This window comes from Schistocerca nitens, chromosome 7, assembly GCF_023898315.1.
Source record: "Schistocerca nitens isolate TAMUIC-IGC-003100 chromosome 7, iqSchNite1.1, whole genome shotgun sequence".
Classification (NCBI taxonomy): Eukaryota; Metazoa; Arthropoda; class Insecta; order Orthoptera; family Acrididae; genus Schistocerca; species Schistocerca nitens.
Window position 1 is genome coordinate 70,130,877 of NC_064620.1, and position 16,458 is coordinate 70,147,334.

Sequence of the window (16,458 nt, forward strand, 5' to 3'; positions counted from 1 at the left end):
AACAAATGTAAAATAGTCAAGATATTGAGATAACATAAGGAAAAATGTCGAAGTCAACTGGTGTTTGTTATATCTTAAAGATGTTATAGTGCATACAACCAAACGGGAAAACCATCATACACACACGAAAAATGTAAAATGTGCACAGGCTGATATACTCTTTCCTCTGTTGGATAAATAGTGTGTACGTACTAATATCTTCTGTCCAACGTGAAAGTCACGGCGTGTACAAACCTGTTTTTGCTGTCTTCTCCGGCGCTCTGCGGCACGTTTGATGTTGTTGAGTGCAATGTCAATTATTTCATGGTGGCCTAGTCGACGAGATGTAGGAAAGGATACTAATTCTTTAATTTTGTTAGGTGGTTCAACATTTTTCAATATAACAGTCGGAGATAGCGTAGTAGATTCATTTGGTACATCTGCAAAAAATAGACACTTCATTATTGACATTCATATTACCATTTACTTCATACAACTATTCATAGTATAGAGTTTCTTATTTCTAGCATATTACATCACTAAAACTAAGATGTGTAGTTCTGTCTGACAGCCTGCATTAATCGCCTCGTATTCTGAAAGAAAAATAATTAGTTAAGACTGCTATCATACGATGTGTATAGTATATTCTTGTTAATGCTTGTTAATTCTGATCCATTTACTCTTCATGACAAGCTATTGCATTTTCTTTCGTTCATTCCGAAGGTGAAATTCCCATTTCATAGTAATCCACTGTGGTTTGTTTAAGTTATTTCTTTTACACGTTATTGCTTTCTGAAAATGGTGAATAAGGATTAATATCTTGCATTTAAATCATATACTCATTAAATAAAAACTTGTTTCTAGTGATATAATTAAGCATACAGCATAGCATGACAGAAAACGTATTATGTCAAAAACATAGACAGTTTTCAAGTGCAAAAAAAAAAGTACACAGAGTTTTATAATGTAGTAGCAAAAAAATGTAAAATAGCCAAGATATTGAGATATCGTAAGGAAAAATGTCAATGTCAACTGGTGTTTGTTATATCTTAAAGATTTCGTAGTGCATACAAACAAAACAGGAAAACAATCATACATACACGAAAAATGGAAAATGTGCACGGTCTGATATATAACGACAAGAAAAGCGACCTGCTAACCCTACCTTGCCGGGCACTTGCCAAGAAAAAATATGATAATCATCAGTAAGTAGTCACATAGATAGAATTGCATAATTGGTCATAAAATTTACGTTTATCTGGTAAAATGTGCACGGTCTGATGTGTAACGACAAGAAAAGCGAGCTGCTAACCTTACCTTGCCGGGAACTTGCCAGGAAAAAATATGAGAATCATCAGTAAGTGTTCATATAAATGTAATTGCATAAGTGCTCATAAAAAATTCAGGAAATGGCTTTACAGTGTGATAAATCATAAAGTATGTTCATTCAATAAAGGGTTTAATATTAGAGACATGGTGATTGCCTTTGCTTTTTCTGGTTCTCAAAGTTCCGACATGTACTACATTGGGGCGAGGAATGCTGCGAATTCTATATGGACCTGTGTATAGAAGCTCAAATTTACTGCATCTACTCTTTCCTCTGTTGGATCAATAGTGTGTGCGTACTAATATGTTCTGTCCAACTTGAAAGTCACGGCGTGTTCAAACCTGTTTTTGCTGTCTTCTCCGGCGCCCTGCGGCACGTTTGATGTTGTTGAGTGCTATGTCAATTATTTCATGGTGGCGTAGTCGACGAGATGTAGGAAAGGATACTAATTCTTCAATTTTGTTAGGTGGTTCAACATTTTTCAATGTAACAGTCGGAGATAGCATAGTAGATTCATTTGGTATCGAGTTAATTACATCCTAGAATGACAGTATGTGTGTGTCCCAATCAATATGTTTTTTATGGCAGTGTATTCTACATAGTTTACCAATTTATTTCATTAGTCGTTCACAAGGGTTCGAAGAAGCGTGATATTTGGATATATAGATCGGAGAAATGTTTCTTGTTCATAACATACGTGTCCATATAGCAGATCGAAACTGTGGTCCATTGTCGGAAATTACTTTCAATACATGCCCTACATGAAATAGAAAATGTTTTACAAATCCTTTCGAAACAGATTTAGCAGTAGCTTTGCGTAACGGAGTGAAGGTAACAAATTTTGAAGTGACTTTGTAACAACAACAACTGTACATATAAAAATTTTTCTTCTGAATTTCGATAAATTGCTGTAATCAAGGTTCTGAATCCATTTCTTTTCTTGTCATGTTTTTATGTTAAAGAAACTGTAAACACATTTCGATGTAAATTTTAATATTTATGTTAAATTTCAAGTAATGTTATAATAGAAGTGAAGTTTAAATAATGTTGGGAATATTGTAACACGTTTGAAATTGTAATTGTACGCCTGGTCCATACGTAGGCAATGTATTAGGATATGTGAAATGTAAAACCTGGGGTGAATACCCTATCTGTAGGGGAGAGGTAAAAGGTGGATGGCAGGCGAGCGCGGGAAAATGCACACGGGCGCGGTACGGCATAACGGGCTCAGTAGTCAGTCGGAGTTGGGCACCGGTCTGAGGAACACGTTCCGGATCGAGGAGGCTATCCTGGAAAAAGTGGTTTCATTTGAGCCTCGGATGTGCCGTTTCCGATGACTATACAGCATGGCTATATCCAATAGGCACTGAATTGAAAAGGATTACAACGCCAAGAAGAAGCAAAGTGCCGATACAGCAAGAGCCATAGCTGTGATTTTACGTGTGCTGTGCGCTTCGCCATCTCGCAGCCCGCCAACCGCCGCATCGACTTGCACAGGTCAATTCTTTACAAGTGTATCCGTATGGACCAGTGTTAAATTTGTTCCTAACTGTTCAATAATAACTTCACTTTTACCAGAATTGCCCTATTAATTAATGATCCTAATCTCTAACCTGGACAGGTTCCTTTCCGCATGTTGTGCAATCCGAGTGTCCCGAAATGAAGATTTAAAATTCATGTTAATAAGAATTACGTGCAGAACTATCTATGCTAGAAAGATATTTAAAGAACTTTGTTGTTAATCAATATTTTGGTAAATGATAGACCTGACAAATTTTGAAGATAATGTTGAAAGTGGTTTAGTAATGAAGCTTAATCAAACAGAAACAAAAATAATGGTAGTTAAATGAGGAATTAATAAGACAAAAAGAATAGTAACCCATATTTTGTAAATCTTGAGTGTTTCATGTGTCCAATAATTAACAGTTTCAACACAGTGACCATAACAGTATCAGGGTCCTGCCCCCCCCCCCCCCCCTCTTTTTCATTCTTTTAATTTCTATTCATTTAAATGCTGAAGTGCACTGAACTGATTTAATCTGCAAAGTGAAAGCCAATATAAAACCTAAATTTATCAGTGTTTTTTTCTTATTAAGATTGACATTGTATGTATGTTTCAAAAGTGCTATTTCTAGGGCAACCTATGCCCGATTTCAGTTGGATCAATAGACAAAATGCAGTGTGTAGTAATCATTGTAGTGTAATGTTGTGTATTTGTAGCTTGTCCAAATCAGTACAGAAAGGGAAAATACTAGTTTAGTAGATTTTTCTGGTTCTAAAACTTTCCATATAATGCAGTATTACTACGTGTTGTTATGTTTGTACGTACATCCACTTGTACAAGGAAAAAACTCACGTAATGCCTAATTAGGCTGGCGACCGTATTATTAATAATTGGTAGCATCTGCTGCGTAGGTTTCTTGTCCGTATTAACGTGTAGTTGCACTTTATACTAGCTTGACGTATCATTGTTGTTACTGACTGGGTATAAGTCCGATTTTGCTTCCATTCAGGTACACGCGGTCATCTTATTTAATAAAATCCTTTCTTAGAAGGTGAAGCCCGTCAACTTATCATAGTACAGGCTTTAAAGAGTTAACGTACGCAAGAGCGGAGACGTTACAAGTTCAACAGCGACAAAGATGTAACAAAAACCTCCATTAGTTCTGGGAATCGGACCAAAAATGTCTACAGCGGCCATGTGTCTCAATTTAACAGGTACAATGGGATGTAACGGAGGGTTATGTGAAGTCGTGTCTGACTTAGCTTTCTGGCAGATTTTACATGACGCTAAAACTCGTCGAATACGTTTCTCCATGTTGGCAAAATAACAGTTCTGTCTCAGTATAAGAAAACATTTTCTGGCTCCATAATGTGCGTAACTTAAATGAGTATACCAATTTAATTTGTTAACAAGTTCGTCAGGAATGCATAGTAAACAGTTGTTGCTGTCAGGGTGAGAGCGGCGAAACAGAGTGTTATTGCGTACAGTGTAATGGTTACTGATGGTAACAATATTCCTATCTTGCCAAAGGTGTTTAATTTCTTTCCATACGTTGTCTTTACTCTGCTCTTGTGCTATATCTCGTAATGACGACGAAATGAAATTTTCAAATGCAACTTGTTGAACATACATGACGCTAAAATTTACTTGGCAGAAGTTGGTTGCGATGTCTTGCTGATTGTTGCTGAGAGAACGGGATAGTGCGTCTGCTACAATATTTTGTGTACCGGGAATGTGAAGAATTGTAAAATTAAATTCCTGTAAATAAAGTTTCCATCTGCTTAACCTGTCATGTGTAAATTTTGCTGAAAGTAAAAACTGGATAGCTCTATGATCTGTGTAAACGGTCGTATGTCTTCCATAAAGAAAATGCCGAAATCTAGTAAATGCCCGTACAACACATAATGTTTCAAGTTCTGTAACAGAATAATTGCGTTCAGCAGGTGACACGACAGAATGCGACCCGCAAAGGCGATGTTTTTAATTACTGTAGAACCATCTTCTTCAATTTCCTGAAAAATGCGTACGCCTAAAGCGGTGTTAGAACTGTCGGTGGCAATGGAAAAATTTCTAGTAAGATCTGGATGTGATAAAAGTGGTGCATTCAACAAAGCTGATTTCAGATTGACAAATTCAGACTGCGCTTGGCTATCCCAGGACCAAATAGTGTTTTTACCTGTCAATTGACATAATCTAGGGGTGTCTAAAGCAGAGTAATGAATAAATTTACGAAAAAAGTTAATTAAACCCAAAAAGCTGCGTAGTTGTTTCTTCGTCGTAGGAACAGTAATGTCACGTAAAGCTTGAAGTTTTTCCGGGTCAGGCGCAATACCTTCTGCTGAAATTACATGTCCAAGAAATTGTATAGAAGTTTTGCCAAAGTGTGATTTGCTAAGATTAACTGTGAGTCTTTGTGCACGAAAAGTTTGCAACAGTTGTTCAAGAATCAGATTGTGTTCAGACCAGTTAGCTCTTGCAATAAGAATGTCGTCTACATACGTTGTGATTCTGTCTTTAAGTTCTGTCGGAAGTATAGTATTCAACCCGCGAATAAATGCTGCTGAAGAAATTGTCAAACCGAACGGTAATTTACAAAATTGATAACAGTCACCAAAACAAAGAAAAGCTGTGTGCTTTCTGCAGTTCGGATGGAGCTGAATTTGCCAAAATCCCGATTTCAAATCTAACGTGGAATAAATAGCAGTACCATGAAATTTCTGTAGAAGTTCTTCTAGTGTTTGAGGGCGATCTGTTTCATTTATAATAATGTCATTGATGTGACGCGAATCAAGTACGAGGCGAAGTGAACCATCCTTTTTCTTAACAATATGGAGCGGGTTTATGTATGGACTAACTGCTGGTTCAATAATTCCTTGGTCAAGCATAGCATGCAATTCTTTCTTAACTTGATCTCTGTGAATGTATGGAATGAGATAATGTTTGGCTTTAAATGTATCGTGCTGTTTAACTTGAAATTCGTACATAAAACCGGACATAGTACCAGGGATGTTGTCAAAAACTGGAGCTTGCTGTAAAAGAATTTTGCGTAGTTGCGTGCGTTCGTCGTCTGTATTTGCACTGCTCTGTTTAACTTTATCAGAAATCATCTGCATAACGTCATAGTCGGCTTCGTCTGGTGTATAATAGTTGTGAACATACGTATCTGTGAACAATGGGGAATGACAGTCCGTGTTACGTGATGCAGAAATGACCTCTGTCCGATTAATTGTTTGTTCTTCTGCAGATAAAGAGTGCTGAAATTCTAATGCCAGTTGTACATTTTCATCCTTTAACATTAAATAGGAATTTTGAAAATCAACAATTGCGTCGTGTTGTACCAGAAAATTCGTACCTAAAATAACGCCTGTTGTCAATAAGGGAACAATCCAAAAATTTGAGTGAAAAGTATGACCTGCAATGCAAAATGATAAGTGTATCTGTAACTTTACCAGATAGTGCTCCTTTTACTTTAGTTTTGCCTAATGGTAACGTAGTTTAGGTATTCTCTTTGTTACATTCGTTGAAAGTTTCCTCATTTATGACATAGGTGATCCAGAATCGATTACTGATGAAAATTTGGATGATCCAATCTTTACTTCAATGACAGGGTGTGAAATAGGTTTTTGAATAACTGGTTTTTCCTGCAAAAGAGTGTCTCGGATGTCGTCAAAAGTAATAACATTATCGTGAACAAGATTCTCTGTGTCAAAAGTATTGCTTGCGTGGCTGGAAGATTCATTCTGCACTGTATCTAGTCAAATTCCTTCTGACGTGCTGTTATTTTCGGGAGGATGCTGTGGCATTTCCACTATTTGTACTGTTCTGTTATTTCTTCCTGACGTATTACGTTCGGGATGATACCGACTGTCTGGTTCATTCATGATAATCTGTTGTTGCGGGTGATTCTGCTGCTGGTAAGACCGACTGTTACGCTGAAAACTATGCTCATTAATTTTACGTCTGTCATGATAGTCATTTCAATACGGTGCATTGCGATATGAGTTGAAATGGTGTGTTTTCTGTACGTACCGATTTCCTCGTTGCTGTGTGTTACTATTTGGCGGAGCCGACGCTATACGTGTAGGCGGCGAAACATTAAAGCTTGGTTGACCTTGCACATTATGTTGTTGGTTAGGTATGCTAACTGGCTGGTTTTGTTGCTGTTGTTGGGAAAAAACCTTTATGGTTACCAAAATTTCTTTCCTGTTGCCGATAATTTTCACGATACTGATAAGTAAAATTTTGTCTGTTATTAAAATTACGCTGGTAGTTCTTATCATTTCGTGAGTGTCTAATGAAAACTGTCACTTTCGGTAAAACTTGTCATATCAGGTTTTCTTTACTCATTCTTAATCCTAGATAGATCGATAGTTGAAGAGCTGTTTTGATAGACATAAAGGATAGTAAAAGAGAAGGCAGCAGTGCAGAAAACTAAAGATGAAATAGCACTACTACAGCTCGGGGCCCTGTGCACGCTACGGCACATATTCATTGAAGTGTAATGAATCCCCTGAGGTCTCTTACGCGCTGCAAATAAATTTTAGTTTCTGCGTTACAGCCAATGCCGGTGAAAATTCAAAAACAAATTGTTGTATCCAGTCCAATGCTAGTTTCTGCATTACAGGAAATGCCGGTGGAAATGCGAAAGAAAATTGTTGTATCCAGTCCAAAGCGTGAATCTGTGTTCTGTCATTATTAAGCACTTTAAATTTCCTAACAGATAGAAAGTGTTTGTAATAAAAATTATCGTCTCTGTACGTCTGAGCAGGTTCAGGATTGTATGATAATCTGTTTGTCTGTGACTGTTCGGAATCTAACTCACGTACTATCTGTAAATTACCTAAATTATACTGGCTGTGTGAGTCTGACAAATGTTCGCAAAGTGGCGTATGCTGTGATGTGTTAAAGGCTGAAATATTTTTCATCTGCGTCACTTCTTGCTGTAAAGATGACAATTTTCTACGTAATGTATTATTGGACGAACCTATCTCACTGATTGTCTGCTGTAAATTTTGGAACTCGGGTGTTTGATTAAACGAAACTGGTGACGTATCGTCTGATTTGGTGTCATTATTATTTTCGATAACATCAATACGACTGACCAATTCATCATATTTTTCAGTCAGTGCTTTTACCTGATCATCGTTTTTAGTATCACAAGCATTAATTTGTTTTTGTATTTTACGTGTGGTTTTGTTAAATTTTTTAACGTCTGCTTTGATGGCATCGGGATCCTGTATTAGTTCCAACTTTTCAAGTATGTTGGTAATTGTCTGAAAGTCTAATGTGTCTGTGTCTGTTTTTGTGTTGAGATCGGAGATTTCACATGCAATTCGGTGTTCAACTGTTTGATTTCGTCTGATACTGTAGGAATATTGTTGTCTACGTATGTTTTTGATTTCGTAAACAATTTACACTTATCTTCCTGTCTCTGTGCAGTAATTGTTTCCATGACTTGTTGCTTTACTGTATTCTGTTCCTGTATAAATTTACGGTAACGCGTTTCACTGTTTTGTAGGTGGTGATTAAAACGTTCGTCAATTTGGCTGTTCTGTTGGTCAAATTTCGCGTCTACTTTCGCATCCAGCGTGCGTGAAAGTTCTGCTGGCATTAATTTAAACTCGTCGCGTTCGCGATTGCACTAATTTCATCTCTAAGTAAATTAGTTGTGGCTGCATGTGTGTTACTTAATTCTTGTGCCACAGATCTAATTTCTTCGCTAGTGTTCCTAGCACAAGCCTTAATTTCCTCACGTAATTGTTCTTTAGTATCATGACATTGCACGGCAACGGCTGTAATCTGTTCACTAAGTTGTTTGTTTTGTTCATTAAGTTGTTTGAAATTGTTGTCTTGCTTATCATTCGACTGTTTGAGACTTTCATTAAGTTGTTTCAAGTTGTTGTCTTGTTTTTCATTAAGTTGTTGTTTAAGATTTTCATTAAGTTGTATCAATAATGCCATAATTCGATGAATGCCAAAATTAGCTGCTGTATTTTCTGTTCTGTGTGATGGTGTATGTGCATTTGTCACGTTTTGTGTAACCATTAGGTCATCCTCTGATTCTTGAAAAGGTTTGCTAATCGGATATGCACTATTGGTCACTAAATCGGAATCAAATAAATCTGACGTATTCTGACTACATTGTTCATCTTCGTGAGAAAAATTTATCTGCTAACAATTCAAATTTTGCAAACCGGGTGTGTCAAACTGGGCAGCGTTCATTGTATCGGAACGTGCCGCGTCATCATTTGTTAAATTTACTGTGGACATAATTGTATTTGTTTGCCCATCATTAGAATTAAAATCATTACTAGTGATCGGCAGGCACTGACTATCTGTAATTAGAGGATTATCGCTATTACACTGAGTGTCGCAAGTATTATCGGTCAAATTATTCGACTTGGCTATTCCACTCATTGCACATCGCGATGTTCTGTTAACAGTTTTTCGCGGCATTTTTCACAAATCAAAATTAAGCACAAAATAAAACAAAGACGAAGCAAAAATGGAACAAACACAATTACAACAAACAGCAATAAATTGCCGATGATCTGTGAAAGAAAGAGTGACAAATTAGTAAATGCGTTGCGCCAGATGCAAACTACATTTAAGTAAACAAGAGCAGATATATAACTGACTACTTCTCAGAAATTCACAAATAAATACGATCCTGGCCGGTTGTCGCCAAGTGTAACCTCCCCACAAAATTTATTCGCATTTTAACCTCCCCACAAAATTCATTCACATTTTAGTGTAACCTCAAAACAGAAAAATTCCTAAACTTCTCAAAAGTAAAAACTATAATTATGTCGTTCACATTCAGTGTAACGTCCCAACAAAAAAATAAATTCAGTAACCTGCTAATAATACAATATAACTAACCTCTCAATTAAATTGTCGCTCACTTATGACTTTTCAATAATTGACTGCGAATTTAACCTGGTAAATTTTGGACGTCAGCAGTGCTGCGTCATGGCCCTGAAAGATCATTCTGAATAAAAAAGAGAAAAATTCTTACCTCAATGAAGTCGCCGGATAACGCATATATATCAGCCCTGTGCAATACTGGCCGATAGATTTGTCATTTATGAAAGGAAACAACTGATTTTTCTTTTGCAATAATCGGGATGATCATGGATTGGTGAAATTAGTAAATTCTTTAAATTGAAATGAATGGTTGTTAAAAGTTACTTTTTATGAGAAAGATTATTATTACGAGATTTTTAAAACATTTACATGGGACTTGAGATAACATTACTACATATGCGCGAGGCTGCTTTTTACCTTATACTATAATGCTCAGGCTCCGGCATCACTGCACCGCGACCGGCCCAGCCAACACGATGTACCAGAGCAGACTGCTCACCAGCAACAACTTACTGCTACAGCTACACAGTTCCTACTGCAGTCAACACTGCTCTCTGGTCAGAGATTCTCTTATACCTTGCATATCGCAGGCAGCGCATGAGCAATACATCGAAATTATATCTGCTCGGACCTCTTACAGCCTGCGTCGACGAAGGCAAACAAACAGTAACCATCAGGGGGCGGTGGAGCCGCCGTTTGGCGAGGGTTTGAGTTCGGGAGCAGTTCGGCTGGGTCGGTGTCTGCCGGGACGACTGGGGACGGTTGAGAATTGTGCACAGCAGTCCCGGACAAACGACGCAGTGCGCCGAGAGAAAGGAGAAAAGAAGTTAAGTATGAATGTTTCAAGTTGATCGTCCTTTGGGATTGATTTCATCCAGTCGTCTTTCCCGCCTTTTGGCCACCGCCGTGTCAATCCTCTGTTCTGTTCACTGGTGCAATTCTGATAGTGCAGATTTCTCCACGCATCGTTGCTAACCGGTGTAGTCGTGTATTTTGGTAGTTATTTGTGTACGTTTGCACTTCTAAGTTTTGGTAGTTCATCCTCCCGCCCTGTGGTTGCAGAATTTCGGGTGGGGAGTTAGCTCCTTGTCTCCCAAGATCTAGTGCTCTATTATTAAGGTTAGTTCTAGTTCAGTCTAGTGTTCTGTTAATCCCTCGGTATATGTGTCCGCCATACTATTGCGCTGTATTTATTCTAAGTGAGTTGCACTGACAGTAGTTGGGGGTTCGAGTCCTGTCACGGAGCTGATAGGGGGTCACATTGGTTTCGGGTTGTCAGTTGGAGGGTGTTGCCTTAGAGGTTTGTTAACATTGGCATGTCAGCATTGTCTAGCGCTACCGGGACCTAACGAAGAACATTGTGCTGGTTAGGGAATGTTGTTACACATTCTAGTTTTCATTTCGATATCTTTATTTGTGAAGGCAACCGCATGAAGTAAGATCTGTTCTGAAGCTATGCTGGATCTTGCGCTCTTGGTATTTTTGGTTTTGTTTTGATCCCGACTATTTGGGTGTCAGCAATATGGAACTGTGTTATTAATGTTTGGCTTGAATAACGGAGACGTGGCTAGTTTAGTACATGTGTAGTGGCATGGCGTCCTCGTGAAGGCGTGCCTGCTATATTGCTATTGCGTCTCCTCAAGGTGTAATTTCCACCTTACTAAAACCCCTTGTTAAAAGAGAGAAATAAAAACTTTAGCAATACCTTCTATTTGCATTAACTATCTTACCTGTTGCTTAAGTAAATATCTGCTCAATGATGAAGCTAATGGGAGCACCTATCCTAAAAGCAACTAGCGCAATTCTGTTATGGTGGCCCTCGTGCCTATTTTGGTCCGAAAGATTGTGAATAAACAGGCTTACATGCTCCGTATCGAACTTCTGATGTTTTTTTGAGTAATTGTGGATTATTAAAATTCATTATAGTGCAAACGTCTGTATTTTACCAACCATGTTTATAAGTTATTAATGTGATTGGCTGGAGTGTAATACGAAAGTTTTAGGACCATAGCTTGCCCAGGTAGAAATTTTGAAGCCATGCTGTGTTGTGAATTCATGTCTTTATGATTTATATTGGAATGAGAATTTAAATGTGTTACACCCACCCTTTGTGATTAATAATTAAAGATTTAAGAGTGCGTTCACTTAGCGCTTACTTATGTGTTGTATTATTGTTATTTTTAAAGAATTATATTAGACGTCTTAATTTCTTAAATTAAAGACTTTCCAATTCAAAAGTGGTGGCCCTCCCATTTTGGGCAATTGTAAGCATCGAAGCAGGATTTACGTAGTTGGTGTTATGTATTGTATGTTATGAATAAATTATTTATGTGTTAAATCACGTCTGATATGTCAATTTCTTGGCCCCGTTCACACCTTGGTCGTAGTCTTTTAATATTAAATGATCAGACCACCGTTCCAATGTTGACGTGGCTAGGCAAAGTTCTCAGCCCTCCTCAATCGATAAAAATTCATCATCAATTGATAAAGAAACCATATGTGGCGAACAGCATATCTGTGTTAGAGTTACGAACTGTCATCACTTTACTGATTAAAATATGTTCTTGTCGGCCTACGTCAAGCAACAGACAACGCCCTTCATAGATGTTATCCAGGGTAGTAGGCCGAAAAGAACTTATTTTAATCAGTATAGTGATGACAGTTCGCGATTTTAACACAGACATGGCATTCATCATAGATGATAGTTTTTTGTCAAGTGATGATGGATTTTTATCAAGTGAAGATAGATTTTTATCAACTGATGATGGTTTTTTATCAACTGAGGAGGGCCGAGAACTTTGCCTAGGCACGCCCCTTGGGGCATTCTCCACACAATATGACATAGCATTGCGAAACCGGTTGGTGGGTCTACAATTGACTTGAATAAATACAGCTACAGCGGACTACTGGACTTTTCATTCAGTTTTATGTTTAATAACTTTAACACCTGTATCAAAAAAATCTTTTTATTGCATGAATTGTCAGTCAATCAAGTATAACTGTTTTAGCGGTGGTTGCCCCTGTTGTAAAATTATCTGTGCTGAACAGGTTACGAGAAAGAACCTTATGAGTCAGACGTCCTATTCGAGTAAAAAATGGTTCAAATGGCTCTGAGCACTATGGGACTTAACTTCTCAGGTCATCAGTGCCCTAGAACGTAGATCTACTTAAACCTAACTAAACTATCGACATCACACACATCCATGCCCGAGGCAGGATTCGAACCTGCGACCGTAGCGATCGCGCGGTTCCAGGCTGTTGTGCCTAGAACCGCTCGGCCACCCCGGCCCGCCTATTCGAGTATATCGCTCCACACGACATCTTGCAGCTCGTCTTTAGTTCTGCCGTTCCCATGTCAACTGGCACCTTCGTCACTGGAGAAACGTGTTAATCACAAACGAGTCCAGATATCCTCTGACACAAGGTGAATCCCTGTTTGTTTGCGGAAACCCGTGGTGAGCGCTACCTGCCAAGTGTTGTCCAAAAAATAGAGGGATTTCAAAGGTACTATAATGTTCTGGAGAGCCTTAAGGGTTCACAGCCACATGGATTTTGTCATTGTCCATGGTCGCCTTACCGCCAGGTAGTACAACGAAGAGATGCTGTTGGACCATACGGTGACTGCTGTACACGCTGGTGGACCTGAGTTTCTCCTATTGCCAGGACCTTGGTGGCGCGTGTCAGCAGGGATGTCTTGCGAAGATACTGAAGTAACCCAATCGCGAATATGCCACCTGGGGGTAAGCTGGCTCGAATGCTGGTGGTGGAAAAAATTTTCGCTACCAGTATTTGGCCGGCAAGGTGGGGCGTTGGCTCATTATTCCTGATCAGCAGACTTCGCACCAGTATCCTGGTTTAAATACCAACTCTCTGAAAAGTGTCTCATGAAATGAGGGCATGTGACACTGTCAATGGTGATCCGTCCGCCGCGTGGAGACATTAAGCTTGGTGGCCGCCGTCGTGCTATTTGCAATGGGTAAACTTTGTGCCGGCACCGTATTACAGCCTCTCTCTTCTCTCACCATCATCGTCGCAAAGGCTCGACACATAATTCAGGAGACCAAGAAAAAACTTGGAAAGTGTTTCTGGACTCTATCAATCGTTCCCTTGTTATACGAATGTATGCGAAGCCATCTCAAGGATTTCCGGTTAACACTGTCGTTTACCAATAGCAGCAGTGCTGAAACACGTGTGTCTCCAGTCAACGCTTTAGAGACATCGCTCAGACTCTGGGAGAGCATTTTGCAAAACTCATAGCCACTTCCAGCCAGGATAAGGCGTTTCGCCGCTATCGTGTGACTGTAGAGAGGGGAAAGTTGGATTTCGGATCCAACAGTTCTGAATCCTACAACTACCCTTTCTCCATGTAGGATCTGGAATCGGCCCTGTCTGAGATTCGTGACACTGCACCTGGTCATTACCAAATCCGGTACTGCATGCTTTGACATTTGTCAGCAGTGTCAAAGGAAATCCTTCTCCAATGTTTTAATCTTATATGGCATACAGGTCACTTCCCCAGCTTTTGGAGAGAGGCAATTTTGATACCTCTCCTCAAACCAGGAAAGGAGTGCACATGTTCCAGTAGTTATCTGAGTACTGCCTTAACGAGCTGTGTAGGAAAGACCCTGGAACAATGGTTAATCGTCGTTGTCTGATTGTTAGAGACCAGGCAACTCCATAACCGCTCTCAGTGCAGATTGCGGAGATTTCGGTTCATTTTTGACAACCTATCAGTGCTAGAGGCGTCTATTCAGTAGGCTTTCCTACGTAATCATCACAGTATCGGCATATTCTTATATATCAGTAAGGCATAAGATACTGCTTGGAGACACAGTATTCTTGCACAACTACATCAGTGGGGTTTTCGTGCCTATCTCCCTATCTTCATCCTCCTTATCTTCATTCTGTCTTTCCTCTGTCAGCGGTTTTCAGAACACGAGTTGGTGACGCGCTGTCTGATAGTTTTGAAGAGGAGAATGGTGTTTTAGGTGTTGCCCTCTTTGCCGTAGCCATAAACAGTATCACGTCTACAGTAAGGAGTCCTGCACAGTGCTCCTTATTTGTGGACGATTTTGCTGTTTGCTTTTCCTCCTCCGGTGTTGTAAAAGCGAACCGTCAGTTGAAACTTACAGTTGGGGGGGGGGGGGGGGGGGGGGGGGGGCAGGGGGGTTAAAGGAGTGGGCAGCAAAGACAGGCTTTCAGTTTTCTGCAGGTAAGTGTCTGTATGTTCATTTTAATCGTTCTCGTCACATTTTTAATTTAACTGCCTTGCATAGGAACGACAAATGGTTCAAATGGCTCTGAGCACCGTGGGACTTAACATCTGAGATCATCAGTCCCCTAAAACTTAGAACTACTTAAACCTAACTAACCTACGGACATCACACATATCCAATCCCGAGGCAGGATTCTAATCTGCGACCGTAGTGGTCACGCGGTTCCAGACTGAAGCGCCTAGAACCGCTGGGCCACAGCTGCCGGCAGGAAGGACACCATTCTACATTTTAGCTACTCGGTGAGGTCACTGGGCCTCATTTTTGACACCAAATTGTCGTGGTTGCCACAGCTGAGAGACCGAAAACCAGGTCTCTCAAGGCAGTAACCATCATAAAGTGCCTTAGCCAAAGGTCTTGGGGAGCGGACAGAGCGGGCCTGCTCCAGTTTTATAGGGCTTTCTTGAGGTCGCGGCTGGACTATGGGTCAATGGTGTAAGGACCGGCGAGGCCTTCTTATCTGAAGATCATTGATGCTGCCCACCACGAGGGAACTAGGCTGGCCAGGGGTGCTTATGAGACTAGTCCCAAACCCAGTCTATTACTTACCATCCGGCGGCAGCTCCTTCTGGTGCGTCAGGCATGTAAGTTCCTCGCAGCTCCGTCTTCACACGAATACCATACTGTTGCTCGTCCGCCATTGGAACGCCTTTTCTGCAACCGTCCGCGAGCCACAGTGCCATTTGTGTTGGGCGCGCAGCGTGTGCTGGAGTCACTCGGTGTTGACACATCCAAGGTTTTAACTGTCTGCCGCCTTGGTTACTGGAGAGGTCCGGAGGCTGGACAGATTGCACTGCTACTTCTCTTTTGCATACGATATTTTATGAAGTTTTATATGAGCACCACAACAATGCAGCTGTTTTACGGATGGGTCGAAACGGTGGGACTCTCTTGGTTGCTCTGTTGTTTTCCCGAATCGTGTCCTCAAGGTCCGACTGCCCCAAGAATTCACTGTCTCCGACGCAGAGTTATTTATATGCGGTCTTTCGGGCCCTGGAGCAGATCAGACGTTCTTCCAGTGCTAAATTTCTTTTCTGCTCCGATTCTCTGAGTGCCGTTCACTCTCTGCAACCCAGCAGATAAGGTAGTCCAGAATATCCGGGATACCCTTCTCCATCTACAACGATTGGGGAAGGTGTCTTTCTGCTGGGTACCAGGCATCATGAGAATTGCGCGGAACGGTAGGGCGGATCTAGCAGACGAAAAGGCGTGTCGTGATTCTCAGCTTTTTCAGTGTGCCATGCCCCTGCATGCTATCACCTTGCCGTTGAGATACAAAGTCATGCATCGATGGGAAGACGATTGGCTGGAAGTGACAGAAATTAAGCTCCGTCTCGTAAGGCCCATTGCGCGGCCTTGGCGTACCCACTTTCAGCCACATCGACGGGATAAGACCCTCCGTACACGTGTCTGCGTAGGCCACAGTCCTACGACGCATGGCTTCTTGCCCAGGCGAAATGACCCTCCAACGTGTGGTGCTTGTGGCGTAGACACCAGTGTGCAACATA